This window comes from Manihot esculenta, chromosome 18 (assembly GCF_001659605.2).
Source record: "Manihot esculenta cultivar AM560-2 chromosome 18, M.esculenta_v8, whole genome shotgun sequence".
NCBI lineage: Eukaryota > Viridiplantae > Streptophyta > Magnoliopsida > Malpighiales > Euphorbiaceae > Manihot > Manihot esculenta.
The window spans coordinates 29,552,483-29,567,294 of NC_035178.2; positions in this window are offsets into that span (position 1 = coordinate 29,552,483).

A 14,812-nucleotide genomic window follows, 5' to 3' on the forward strand; every position below is an offset into this window, starting at 1 on the left:
AAACATAAGAAATCCTACCAAACATCTTCTCCCACAACAGCTTAGCAATGGAGGTCGCCGTAGACCTCGGAGTGATCTCTGCAACATTGAGAAGCTCGTTGTTAGGAGCAGAGGACAACGGCTCCACAGACTGCATCCTTTTCTCAACAGGAGGGAGAGTTGTAATACCCGGCTAGAATCCGGCACCGGAATTCCTGTTGTCTGGTGGAATCCGGGGTGTTGGGATTCTTTTACGGGTAGGAGTTATGGTTTCTAAGTGTTTTGATGTGTTTATGGTGTATAGTTTTGTGTGTTCAGGTTAATGGAAGTGAGTTTTGAGTTGAAATGGTACCAAGGCAGAGGAGCCAAGTTCGGCCGCCGAAGGTAAGTTCGGCCGCCGAAAGTGCTCAAGATGCGGCTTCCGAAGTCAGGTTCGGCCCCCGAATTTTGCATGGTTTTGCATGCGATTCGGCAGCCGAAGCTGAGTTGCTTAGCCAGCAGTTTGGTATCCCTGAGTCAGCGTTTTGGACAGGTGTGATCACCAGATCATGTCCAGAAGTTGGCCACGTCTCCTATGCTTTATTTGCTAAGTTTGAGCAGCTCATGCAGGAGTTTGCTCGTTTACCAAGTTGTGAAGGTTTTGAAGCAAAAAGTGAGGTTGAGAGAGTTTGAGCGTGTGAGAAGAGTTGGTCCGTTTTCCCTTGTTCAGAGTGTTTAGCTTCTTGCTTCAGGAGGTAAGTGATGCTCTTGACCAGGGTTTTATGTTTGCGGACGGTTTTATGGGAGTTGGGGAGAGAGAGATGCATGTTGAGGGTTTAATGGGAGATTTGATGATTTATGCATGTATTCCTGATTCTGTGTTATGTTTGTTTTGTTGTTTGGGGTTATTAGCTAGTTTTGGACCCCTGTGAACATATACTTGAGTATATGTGTGTTGAATACGTGAAGGATGCATGTTAGAAAGTGTTGAAGGGAAGGAGGAGATGGTTTGCCGTTGAAGCTGAGTTCTGGATGAACTCAGGTTCGGCAGCCGAAGGTTCATTCGGCCGCCGAACCTCCTGCATGGTGGCTTAGTTGCCACAGCTTGCCCCACGAGTTTTGCATGTTCGGCTCTGTTTGGGGGATTCGGCCGCCGAAGGTGCCGCCGAAGGTGCTTGAGTTTCGTCTCTGGAGAGGACATTCGGCCGCCGAACCTGCCGCCGAAAGTGTCCTGTCCAGCTTTCTTTTGCATGCTTTGCATGGATAGTTGCGTGAGTTTAAGGGGATTCTTGGGGAGTTTAAGAGAGTTAGTTCTACGCTTGTTTGGTCCCTTATGTGAGTCCATCTGTATAGGTACAGACCAGAGGAACCAGAGAGAGCAGCAGTGAGTACTGCTCCAGAGATTCAGAGCCTGCAGAGTCAGTCAGTCCAGATAGCCAGAGGTGAGTGGAACTAAACTTATGTTAATTGAACCACAAACTGCTTTTAGCATATCTCATGCATCATGTTTATGCCATAGGTTGATTGCATTAGTATTCACGAATATGTTGCATTGCATCGTTATTTGGTGATGTGAGTGAATGCTGAATGATCCAATAGTCTCAGACAGGAAGTCCAGGAGCCTTTGACTACGCCCTGGCAGGTATAGCAAGTCCAGGAGCCTTTGACTACGCCCTGGCAGGTATATAGTAAAGACCAGGAGCCTTTGACTACGCCCTGGCAATGGTAAGTACACTGGTGTTATATACACATATACATATATGACAGGAAGACCAGGTGCTCGATTCTACGCCCTGGCACAGAGTGACTGGGACTATGTGGTGACAGGTTTACTCTTGATGTGGCTTGTCTGTGCTATGGTGCATTCCATGAGATCATATTTTACTGAGATGTTTTACTGTTCTACTCACTGGGCTATAGAGCTCATCCCACTCCCTTAACCCCAGTTTTGCAGGTTCAGTGTACAGTGTACAGGGACAGTCCAGCAGAGTACAGGAAAAGTAAAGAGATCTGTAATAGCTTAGAGTGGACATGTAATATTAAAGAGATGTAATAGTTGTTGCTTGACCTAGTGATGTATGTTTTGTACATGATCTGTATATGTATATATGTTTTCCTGTATGTGAAAACCAGGCTTAACAGGTATGAGATAGCCCATCTAGAGCAAGCTCTAGTCAGGGGTACAGAGTACATGAGTACAGAGTACAGAGATAGTGCATGCACAGGTTAAGCCTTGGTTCAGAAAAGAGTTTTATTTTCACAGAAAATGTATGATCATGTATGAGGTTTACAGGTACACAGAGAGTATAGCAGGCTTGCTACGGGTTCTGGCGGCCTTAAGCCGACCTGAATCCTAGCGCCGGTGACGGTCCATTTTGGGGTCGTTACAGATTGGTATCAGAGCCCTAGGTTCACATGATCGGACCTATAGAGACAGTGTTGGGCTCAGACAGGTTAGAAGTGGTCAAGCATCATAGGAAATCATGTCCACTAGGATAGGGTCTTGAGTCCTATCTGCTATGATATGCTATGAGTATTGTATGTGTATGATTGATATGTGATGTTTATGTGCTCAAGTGGTATGTTATATGTTGTGTTTCCAGAATAAAGATGCGAGGAACTCGTCGATCAGCTCGATTGACTGGAGTCCCACCAGAGAGTGAGAGACCAGTTGCTCGTCCTCCTGCATTGCCAAGGGCAAGGTCTCAGAGATCTAGCAGGGAAGGTACGTCAATAGACCCTAGAAGGTCTGTCGACGAGAGCAGAAGAGGAACAGCTAGGGGAGGAAGATCAGAGGAAGAGAGCGAGGCTATGGAGACTGATCCGTCTATGGATGAAGGTATGGGAGAATCTTTAGGAGGTGTTCAGGCCTCAGGATTTGATTATCCAGCTGTGTTTCAGGAGCCAGAGTATCCGATGGAGGGTATGTCGGAGTACTCTCGCTTTGACCCATATCCTACATACATGCCATATATGCCCTATCCTCATTATTACCCATCATATCCACCATATCCTATGTATCCACCCTCCCCTATACATCCAAGTGTAGCACACCCAGAAATAAATGAACCGGCACCTCCACCACCACAAACAGAACCAGTAGCCCCTGTTGTTGTCAGACATGAACCTAGCTCATTTGGAGGTAAAGTCCAAATGACGGAGTACTTGAAATTGGATGCTCCTAAATACAACACGGGAGATGATCCATTTGATTACCTCAGAGCAGTTAGGATGATAACCGGTGAATTGGGAGCAGATGATAGGAGAGCCATTGAGATGGCAGGTTTCACATTCAAATGCAAGAAGGCCAGAGAATGGTTTAAGAATTATGTGGAGCCTAGAATGGACAGTATGTCATGGGGAGAGTTCGCCAATGAGTTTGCAGGGTGGGCTTTTCCTGACAGTTCAAGGGAGATGAAAGTAATTGAATTTGAACAGTTGCGACAGACAGATGAGATGAGTGTTGATGAATTTACAGATAAGTTCCTAGATCTGCTTCAGTACGTGGGTCAAGCCTATTATACTGATCAGAAGAAAGCAAGAAGATATACCATGAGACTTCATCCGAGGTATTCTTCTTTGATCCTTCCAGCTGAGAAGGAGAGTTTTCACTCGATAGTGGACGCAGCCAGGAAAATGGAAGCTAGTGCCAATATTCAGAAACAGGCAAAGGCACAGGCTTCGGGTTCTAAAGCCCCCACTCCAAGCAGTAAAAGATGGGATAGAGCAAAAGGAACAAAGAGTAAGTTCTGGAGTAAAGTCAAGTCAGGTCTGGGAATAGGTAGTGGCTCAAGCTCTGGCACAGCTCCAGTCTGCAGACGATGCGGAAAACCACATGGAGGAGTTTGTCGGTTGGGATCTACAGCTTGTTTTCGATGTGGACAGGAAGGGCATATTGCTCGGGATTGTCCGCAGATGACTTTTGCACCATCCCAGCAGATGAGTTCAGGCAGTGTGGTACAGCCAGTTGTACGGCCAGTAGCTCCAGTCATGCCTCAGACGAGTGGCAGAGGTAGAGGGAGAGGGGTAGCCTCTACTTCAGCAGCAGGTTCCCGAGGTGGAAATCCGGTAGCCCCAGCACGGATTTTCACAGTGACACAGGAGGAGGCTAACACGTCGAACACAGTGGTGTCAGGTAATCTCATCATCGGGTGTTCAGATGTGTATGCTTTGATGGACCCCGGTGCTTCTCATTCCTTTATTGCTTCGAGAGCCATAGAGAGATTGGGTTTGATCAGTTCTGAGTTAGAGTATCCTCTCTGGGTCAGTGGACCCAAATGTGACCCATCAGTGGCAGTGTCAGTCTGTCGTTTCAGTCCAGTGTTCATAGAGGGTAGATGCCTTCCAGCTGACCTTGTGGTTCTAGACTTGACAGATTTTGATGTCATTCTAGGGATGGATTGGCTATCTGCATATGGTGCTACGTTGGACTGTTGAGAGAAGTTAGTGAGTCTTAGAGACCAGGATGGGTCAGAGTGTGTCTTCAGAGGAGACAGGAGAGGTACACCCAGAGGTATGATTTCAGCCCTTCAGGCTCGTCGTTTGCTTAGGAGGGGTTGTCAGGGGTTTCTAGCTCATGTGAGAAAGCTAGACAGTCAGGTGAGGGAACCAGCCACAGTACCAGTAGTCCGAGAGTTTCTCGATGTGTTCCCAGACGATTTACTAGGACTACCACCTGATAGGGAGATAGGGTTTGAAATTGAATTACTGCCAGGTACTAGACCTATCTCTATTCCTCCCTACAGGATGGCGCCAGCTGAGTTAACAGAGTTGAAAGAACAGTTGCAGGACTTGGTAGATAAGGGTTTCATCCGCCCTAGTACCTCACCTTGGGGTGCTCCAGTGCTTTTTGTCAGAAAGAAGGATGGATCCCTCAGACTTTGTATCGACTACAGACAGTTGAACAAGGTCACTATCAAGAATAGATATCCCTTACCTCGGATTGATGATCTATTTGACCAGCTAGCTGGAGCAGGTTGTTTCTCGAAAATAGATCTGAGATCTGGGTATCATCAGTTGAGAGTCAGAGAGGCAGATGTGCCTAAGACAGCTTTCCGGACCAGATATGGGCATTATGAGTTCTTAGTGATGCCGTTCGGGTTGACTAACGCCCCTGCAGCATTTATGGATCTCATGAACAGGGTATTCAGTGAGTTTCTGGATCACTTTGTCATTGTGTTTATCGATGATATCTTAGTGTATTCCAGAGATGCAGAGGAGCATGCCCAGCATCTGAGGATAGTACTGCAGACACTGAGAGAGCATGGTTTGTATGCCAAGTTCTCGAAGTGTGAGTTTTGGTTAAGGAGCATTGCCTTCTTAGGACATGTGGTATCAGCAGAGGGTATTGAGGTAGATCCCAAGAAAATAGAGGCTGTAGCTAACTGGCCCAGACCCACGACAGTGACTGAGATTAAAAGCTTTCTGGGACTGGCAGGTTACTACAGGAGGTTCGTTCAGAACTTCTCAAAGATAGCAGCTCCTATGACCAAATTGACTCAGAAAAACCAGAAGTTTATCTGGTCAGACCAGTGTGAAGAGAGCTTTGAGGAGCTCAAGAGGAGATTGACAACAGCACCAGTGTTAGCTCTGCCTGTCAGTAATGAAGAGTTCACAGTATTCTGTGATGCATCTCGAGTGGGATTGGGTTGTGTATTGATGCAGAGTGATCGAGTAATAGCTTATGCTTCGAGACAGTTGAAGAAGCACTAGTTGAATTACCCTACCCATGACCTAGAGATGGCAGCAGTTATCTTTGCACTTAAGATGTGGCGGCATTACCTCTACGGGGTTAAATGCGAGATCTTCACTGATCACAAGAGTTTACAGTACATCTTAAGTCAGAGAGAGCTGAATTTGAGGCAGAGAAGGTGGGTCGAATTGCTCAGTGATTATGATTGTAAGATCCAGTATCATCCGGGTAAGGCGAATGTTGTCGCAGATGCCCTAAGCCGGAAATCACTAGGCAGTTTATCCCATATAGCAGCAGAGCGGAGACCAGTTGTGATGGAGCTTTATAAGCTCTTTGACGAGGGATTACAGCTAGAATTGTCTGGTACAGGAGCGTTGATCGCACAGCAGATAGCTCAGAGACAGCATGAGGACCCTGAGTTGATGAAAATTGCCAGGACTGTTCAGTCAGGCAACAGTGCAGAGTTTCGTTTTGACAACAAAGGGATCCTTCGCTATGGGAGTCGACTTTGTGTACCAGATAGGGGTAGTGTGAAGGAAGACATTATGAGGGAAGCTCATAATGCGAGGTATAGTGTTCACCCAGGAGCCACCAAGATGTATCAGGAGCTGAAAAGGGTCTATTGGTGGCCAGCCATGAAGAAAGAAGTGGCGCAGTTCGTGACAACCTGTGAGGTTTGTCAGAGGGTGAAATTAGAGCATCAGAAACCAGCCGGAATGCTTAACCCATTACCGATTCCAGAGTGGAAATGGGAAAACATAGCTATGGATTTTGTAGTGGGTTTACCAGTAGCGTCCAACAGGATAGACTCGATATGGGTGATTGTGGACAGACTCACGAAATCTGCTCATTTTCTTCCAGTACGGAGTAACTATTCTGTGGATAAGCTGGCACAGGTCTATCTGGATGAGATAGTAAGATTACATGGAGTTCCAGTGTCTATAGTTTCAGACAGAGGACCTCAGTTTACCTCCCGCTTTTGGCGGAGTCTGCAAAGTGCGATGGGCACGAGATTGGATTTTAGTACTGCTTTCCACCCACAGACTGATGGACAGTCAGAAAGGACCATCCAGACCATAAAGGATATGCTTCGCCTTTGTGTGTTAGACTTTGGCGGTTCTTGGAGGCAGCATCTACCTTTGGTGGAGTTTGCCTACAATAACAGTCATCATGCTAGCATTGGGATGGCTCCTTATGAAGCTTTATATGGGAGGAAGTGCAGATCCCCTGTTTGCTGGGAAGAGGTAGGAGAGAAGGCTCTTGCAGGGCCAGAGTTAGTAGACATTACCAGTAGAATGGTACCCATGATTAGAGAAAGAATCAGAACAGCTCAGAGTAGACAGAAAAGTTATGCAGATGTTCGCATAAAGCAGTTAGAATTTCAAGAGGGTAATTGGGTATTGCTGAAAGTGTCTCCAATAAAAGGAGTGGTTCGTTTTGGGACGAAAGGTAAATTGGCTCCACGGTACATTGGACCCTTTGAGGTGTTGCAGAGGATCGGAAATGTGTCGTATAAGCTGGATTTACCTGCTTCTATGGAGAGGATTCACCCGGTATTTCATGTTTCTATGCTCCGACAGTTTGTGTCAGATCCGAATCAGGTTCTGAGTGAGCCTGAGGTGGAGATTCATACGGATCTCACCTATATAGAGCAGCCCGTGCGGATTCTGGACACGCAGATCAGACAGCTAAGGAACAAGGAGATTCCGATGGTGAAAGTTCTATGGAACCACCATAATCTAGAAGAGTGCACCTGGGAGACGCGGGAGTCTATGCTCCAGCAGTATCCATATTTGTTTTGAGGTTAGTTTTCTCCAGTTTCATGTATTAATTGTGTGTTTTAGGAACATCCGAGGACGAATGTTCTTAAGGAGGGGAGAATGTAATACCCGGCTAGAATCCGGCACCGGAATTCCTGTTGTCTGGTGGAATCCGGGGTGTTGGGATTCTTTTACGGGTAGGAGTTATGGTTTCTAAGTGTTTTGATGTGTTTATGGTGTATAGTTTTGTGTGTTCAGGTTAATGGAAGTGAGTTTTGAGTTGAAATGGTACCAAGGCAGAGGAGCCAAGTTCGGCCGCCGAAGGTAAGTTCGGCCGCCGAAAGTGCTCAAGATGCGGCTTCCGAAGTCAGGTTCGGCCCCCGAATTTTGCATGGTTTTGCATGCGATTCGGCAGCCGAAGCTGAGTTGCTTAGCCAGCAGTTTGGTATCCCTGAGTCAGCGTTTTGGACAGGTGTGATCACCAGATCATGTCCAGAAGTTGGCCACGTCTCCTATGCTTTATTTGCTAAGTTTGAGCAGCTCATGCAGGAGTTTGCTCGTTTACCAAGTTGTGAAGGTTTTGAAGCAAAAAGTGAGGTTGAGAGAGTTTGAGCGTGTGAGAAGAGTTGGTCCGTTTTCCCTTGTTCAGAGTGTTTAGCTTCTTGCTTCAGGAGGTAAGTGATGCTCTTGACCAGGGTTTTATGTTTGCGGACGTTTTTATGGGAGTTGGGGAGAGAGAGATGCATGTTGAGGGTTTAATGGGAGATTTGATGATTTATGCATGTATTCCTGATTCTGTGTTATGTTTGTTTTGTTGTTTGGGGTTATTAGCTAGTTTTGGACCCCTGTGAACATATACTTGAGTATATGTGTGTTGAATACGTGAAGGATGCATGTTAGAAAGTGTTGAAGGGAAGGAGGAGATGGTTTGCCGTTGAAGCTGAGTTCTGGATGAACTCAGGTTCGGCAGCCGAAGGTTCATTCGGCCGCCGAACCTCCTGCATGGTGGCTTAGTTGCCACAGCTTGCCCCCGCGAGTTTTGCATGTTCGGCTCTGTTTGGGGGATTCGGCCGCCGAAGGTGCCGCTGAAGGTGCTTGAGTTTCGTCTCTGGAGAGGACATTCGGCCGCCGAACCTGCCGCCGAAAGTGTCCTGTCCAGCTTTCTTTTGCATGCTTTGCATGGATAGTTGCGTGAGTTTAAGGGGATTCTTGGGGAGTTTAAGAGAGTTAGTTCTACGCTTGTTTGGTCCCTTATGTGAGTCCATCTGTATAGGTACAGACCAGAGGAACCAGAGAGAGCAGCAGTGAGTACTGCTCCAGAGATTCAGAGCCTGCAGAGTCAGTCAGTCCAGATAGCCAGAGGTGAGTGGAACTAAACTTATGTTAATTGAACCACAAACTGCTTTTAGCATATCTCATGCATCATGTTTATGCCATAGGTTGATTGCATTAGTATTCACGAATATGTTGCATTGCATCGTTATTTGGTGATGTGAGTGAATGCTGAATGATCCAATAGTCTCAGACAGGAAGTCCAGGAGCCTTTGACTACGCCCTGGCAGGTATAGCAAGTCCAGGAGCCTTTGACTACGCCCTGGCAGGTATATAGTAAAGACCAGGAGCCTTTGACTACGCCCTGGCAATGGTAAGTACACTGGTGTTATATACACATATACATATATGACAGGAAGACCAGGTGCTCGATTCTACGCCCTGGCACAGAGTGACTGGGACTATGTGGTGACAGGTTTACTCTTGATGTGGCTTGTCTGTGCTATGGTGCATTCCATGAGATCATATTTTACTGAGATGTTTTACTGTTCTACTCACTGGGCTATAGAGCTCATCCCACTCCCTTAACCCCAGTTTTGCAGGTTCAGTGTACAGTGTACAGGGACAGTCCAGCAGAGTACAGGAAAAGTAAAGAGATCTATAATAGCTTAGAGTGGACATGTAATATTAAAGAGATGTAATAGTTGTTGCTTGACCTAGTGATGTATGTTTTGTACATGATCTGTATATGTATATATGTTTTCCTGTATGTGAAAACCAGGCTTAACAGGTATGAGATAGCCCATCTAGAGCAAGCTCTAGTCAGGGGACAGAGTACATGAGTACAGAGTACAGAGATAGTGCATGCACAGGTTAAGCCTTGGTTCAGAAAAGAGTTTTATTTTCACAGAAAATGTATGATCATGTATGAGGTTTACAGGTACACGAACCTGCAAAACTGGGGTTAAGGGAGTGGGATGAGCTCTATAGCCCAGTGAGTAGAACAGTAAAACATCTCAGTAAAATATGATCTCATGGAATGCACCATAGCACAGACAAGCCACATCAAGAGTAAACCTGTCACCACATAGTCCCAGTCACTCTGTGCCAGGGCGTAGAATCGAGCACCTGGTCTTCCTGTCATATATGTATATGTGTATATAACACCAGTGTACTTACCATTGCCAGGGCATAGTCAAAGGCTCCTGGACTTCCTGTCTGAGACTATTGGATCATTCAGCATTCACTCACATCACCAAATAACGATGCAATGCAACATATTCGTGAATACTAATGCAATCAACCTATGGCATAAACATGATGCATGAGATATGCTAAAAGCAGTTTGTGGTTCAATTAACATAAGTTTAGTTCCACTCACCTCTGGCTATCTGGACTGACTGACTCTGCAGGCTCTGAATCTCTGGAGCAGTACTCACTGCTGCTCTCTCTGGTTCCTCTGGTCTGTACCTATACAGATGGACTCACATAAGGGACCAAACAAGCGTAGAACTAACTCTCTTAAACTCCCCAAGAATCCCCTTAAACTCACGCAACTATCCATGCAAAGCATGCAAAAGAAAGCTGGACAGGACACTTTCGGCGGCAGGTTCGGCGGCCGAATGTCCTCTCCAGAGACGAAACTCAAGCACCTTCGGCGGCACCTTCGGCGGCCGAATCCCCCAAACAGAGCCGAACATGCAAAACTCGCGGGGGCAAGCTGTGGCAACTAAGCCACCATGCAGGAGGTTCGGCGGCCGAAGGTGTATAGCAGGCTTGCTACGGGTTCTGGCGGCCTTAAGCCGACCTGAATCCTAGCGCCGGTGATGGTCCATTTTGGGGTCGTTACAAGAGTAGCCACAGGCAATTTAGTGATGCGAGCCCTTTTGGAGGCTTGACTGCAGGAGGGACCTCTGTTGGTGGAGCTCGCTTACCAGCAGCTTCTCTAATGGCGACACCACAACTGGCAACGACCTTGTTAGGGCGGGGAGCAATAGGGACGACCTCAGCTATTCCTCTCGAAGTGTCCTCAGTAGTGGGAATGACCTCGGCCCCTCCCTTAGAGCTAGCCTTAGTAGCAGGGACGATCTCAACTCTTCCTATCGAGGCGTCCTCAGTAGTAGGAGCAACCTCAGCCCCCCTTTCGGAGCCGTCCTCCGCAGAATCTTCAATGGTGATGGGTTCCCAGGAAGCTGGAAGGGTGGCCGACTTAAGCTTGTGGGCAGGAGATTTGGAGGCACTGGGAGTCCTGCCATGATCAGATGCCTTAGGGGCACCAGTGCGGGAGTCCCTAGAGACCGGCGCCAAGGCGCGAGAAGAAGCTGGGGTAGGGGAGATGGTCCACGGCAACAGGTGGTGAAATGGCATGGAAAACCTCCCGAGACACGTCGACCACAAACTGACTGGCTTGAAAGGACTCCAAGGTGGCCTTCATGTTCTCCCTGAAGATGGTGAAATTCTTAGGCAGCTTAATTTGATCTATTGGGAGGTCGGAAGCTATCAAAAACAAAAATAACCACACTGTTAGAAATAAATACAAAAAAAATGAAAACAAGAGAAGAGCAGAACATCAACAAGCAAAGTACCAGCCTCTCGGCTGTTTTGAAGACTGGACACAAACATACACTTCTCGACATCATGCTTTCGCTTGACAGAGGTCAGTCGGATAAGGTAGATCTGGTCTAACAGAGACAACTGAGGAAGGTCATTACTCCCTGGAGGAACATCCCTCCAAGAGAGATCCACCTCCCAAGACAGTCCCGAGCTCTCCTTCAGCTCTACCACGGCGAAACTCTCCGCCCAGCCCTTAATGGAGTCCTTTTGCCCTAAGAAAATGGACAACCCTCATCGGGGAGCAAAGTAGCAAAAACCCTGGCTAGCCTGAAGTAAACAAAAAAAAGGTGGAAAAAAGGATAGCAATTGGAGAGAAACTCCAACACAAGCTGACAAACACAAAAAAATACATAAAAAGAATGGAGTTGAGAGTAAGCATACGGGATGACCCCGAAATAACAAAAGACCTCTATGAAAAAAGGGGTGACGTTAGACTCTAGATTCAAAATATTGGGAAGTCCGGGACCAGCCTTTAGAGAACAAGAAACGTACCTTGAAGAAGAATTTTACAAGAAAAGAGAAAGACAGAGCACGCAAAAAGCAAGACAGTAAAATCAAATAAAATATTTATTTAAGAAAAAAAGACAATTTCATTAACAATTAATTTTTAATTTATTTTTACACATAAAAATGAGAAAAATAGTAAAAGTAAAAAAGAGATATAAAGAAAAAAATATCTAAAATGATTTGTTTTTTATTTTGTTAAACTTTGAACATATTGTACCATAATATTGTGACTTAGATAAAATTAAAGTTTGAAAATTTTTTTAAAATAAATTAAAACTAAGTATTTAAAAAAATAAAAAAAAAAAAGAGAAGAAGTTCAAAGGCAAGTGACTATGAGTGAAAATTTAAATTATAAAATACATCTATGACAAAACAGTGAAAACCAACATCCATATTATTATCGGACGAAGTGCATATACTTGCACTTAAAGTACACACAGTAATTTCTATAATCCATTCAGTAAAGAAATAGGATTACATAAATATAAGGCACATATATTTATTTAGTTTACTATTTTCCATATAAGATGGAAACTAATTACGTTGTATCTACTATGTATAAAGCCCATATGGCTTTTGACTGAGTATCTTATGAAATGCTTTTTCTAAAAATATCTCACCCATATCTCCACCACTTCCTCAGAGAATGCCGACTCTACGTCCACAGGGACATACTGCAGAATCACATTGGCTTTGGCAGCCATCACAATAATAATCACTTGTGGTACCACACCAATCCCATTTACTACAACACAGGCCTCCAGGACACAAAACACCCCCAGCTTGAGTTCCACATTGTTCGGCTGAAGTAGGGAGCCAAAAGGAAGTAAACAAAAGAGAAGAAACTATAAAGGCGAAAACCCTTATATCCGTATATGATTTAATTATAATTTTAAATGATAAAGTGAAGACTTTTCTAATTACAAATTGGTATATAAAGCGAGAGAAAGATAATTTTATAGCTCAATTTATCATTTATAGTATGAAAAATGTTCATTGTATGACTTGATAAAAGAGTGTAATCTTAGACTTCCATCTTATCTAGCCAATTCTTACATTTTGCTTTTAATCTCTTAGAAATAAAAAAGTAATCATTAATTTTTTGACTTTTTAACCGTTAGATGTAATCGTTATTTAATATTGAATAATAATTAATTTATAGCTATTTTATAATTAAAAATTATATATATATAATTTTATTTTTCTATATAGAAGTTAATCTTATTTTTCTTATTTCATTTATTTCGATATATATTTCGATTTATATTATTTGATAATATTGAATATTTTATAAGCTGAGAAAATGACTAATTATTAAAGCGTTAATTTCTATATAATTATAAGAAATTATATTCGTAATACATGTCACAGTGTATTTTATAAATAATTTTTTTAAGTTTTTGTAACATAATAAAATATAAATTTTATATTTAATTAGATGTGCATTAATTTTCACTAATAAATTTTAAAAGTAAATTTTTGTTTTTACATAAAAGTTATCACACTAAAGTTAAATTAACCACTAATGTAATTGAAAAATATGAGATTACTTTAATTTACTATCGCAGATATTCAAATTACCAACTCTTTTATTCTTTTTCTCGCTTTATTTTATCTTCTTTATATTTAATTAATTGATAATTATTTATTAATATAATTATTTTAGCTTTAAAATATTTTTATTATTAAATTCTACTATCAATTATAATACATTTTCTATTTAATGATAATTTAAATATAAGCTAAAAGCCCAAAACCTATTAATATAATTAATAATAATAAAGTGTTATTATTATTAATATTAATTATTTATTATTATAAGATAATAATATTTAAAAGGATCTGCAGTCTATCTGTAACTGTTGCAGATAAAGGACTCTATCACGTAAGATATTTGAGTATCTGCGAGATTGTGATAGTTGGTTATGAACACAACTCTATCACATAAGATATTTGACTCGCGGTTGTCGAAGCCGGTCAAAAATAACCTTTCTGGTTATCAACAATTTTACAACTGTAGATAGTGGTGAAAGGATCGAATCCACAGGGAATTGAGAACTTATCTATTTTCCTTATCAAGACCAAGAGAATTAACTGAAACAAAAATAAACTGAAAGAGAAATAAACTGAAACGAGATAACCGGAAAGCAAAACAAACTGAAGGTAAAATGGGGAGGGTTTGAGATTGATTTAATTGATCTAAAACTGAAAGCAATAAAGTAAAGCAAATAATAAAAGTAAAGAGAAATCAATAATAAGAAAGATCTAGTTGAAGAATTGGATCCATTTCAGTTGTTGGGATTGATCATTGAAACTTATGTTCTTTTGATTTATTCAATAGATTAGTTATGGAGATGGAAAACGCTTCTCACCACCATGTCTCTCCTTATGATTAAACCAATTAGGGAACGTCCTCTAATTAATTACTAATTAACAAATTGCCAAGGAACGTCCTTGGGCCTTAGACATCAAACAATTGTTAACTGCATGAAGAAAGAAAGAGATCCAATCCTAGCTACTCAAACGCATGAGATGTTGCTAGATCATACAATTTCCTTAGTTTTCACACCAAGTATTCTTATGTTTGAATAATCCAAGCAATTACAGACTTAAAATTATCCAAACTAACAATATATTACCTTGCAATCAATAATCAAGTGGCCAATTTGATCAAAATAACAAAGCAATAATAGAATCAAACATGAACTGTATGAATATTGAATAACCAAAAGACAAACAATGTGTGTTCATATCTCACAATCCATAAAACAACTTTAGTTTCAACCAATCTTCAACTAGAATAAAAGGTTTCAGCCACTCATGGCTGAAACAAAAACCAAAAAATAAAGAAAGGAAGATGATAGAACATAATTTAGTCCATTTTATATTAATATTATTGATAAATATTTATATAATTTCTGCTTAATTTATTGTTTTTAATATTATTTTGCAGAAAATGGTGTAAAATGACATTTTGGAGAAAATCTCCCTAAAACTGCCTTATTTGCAG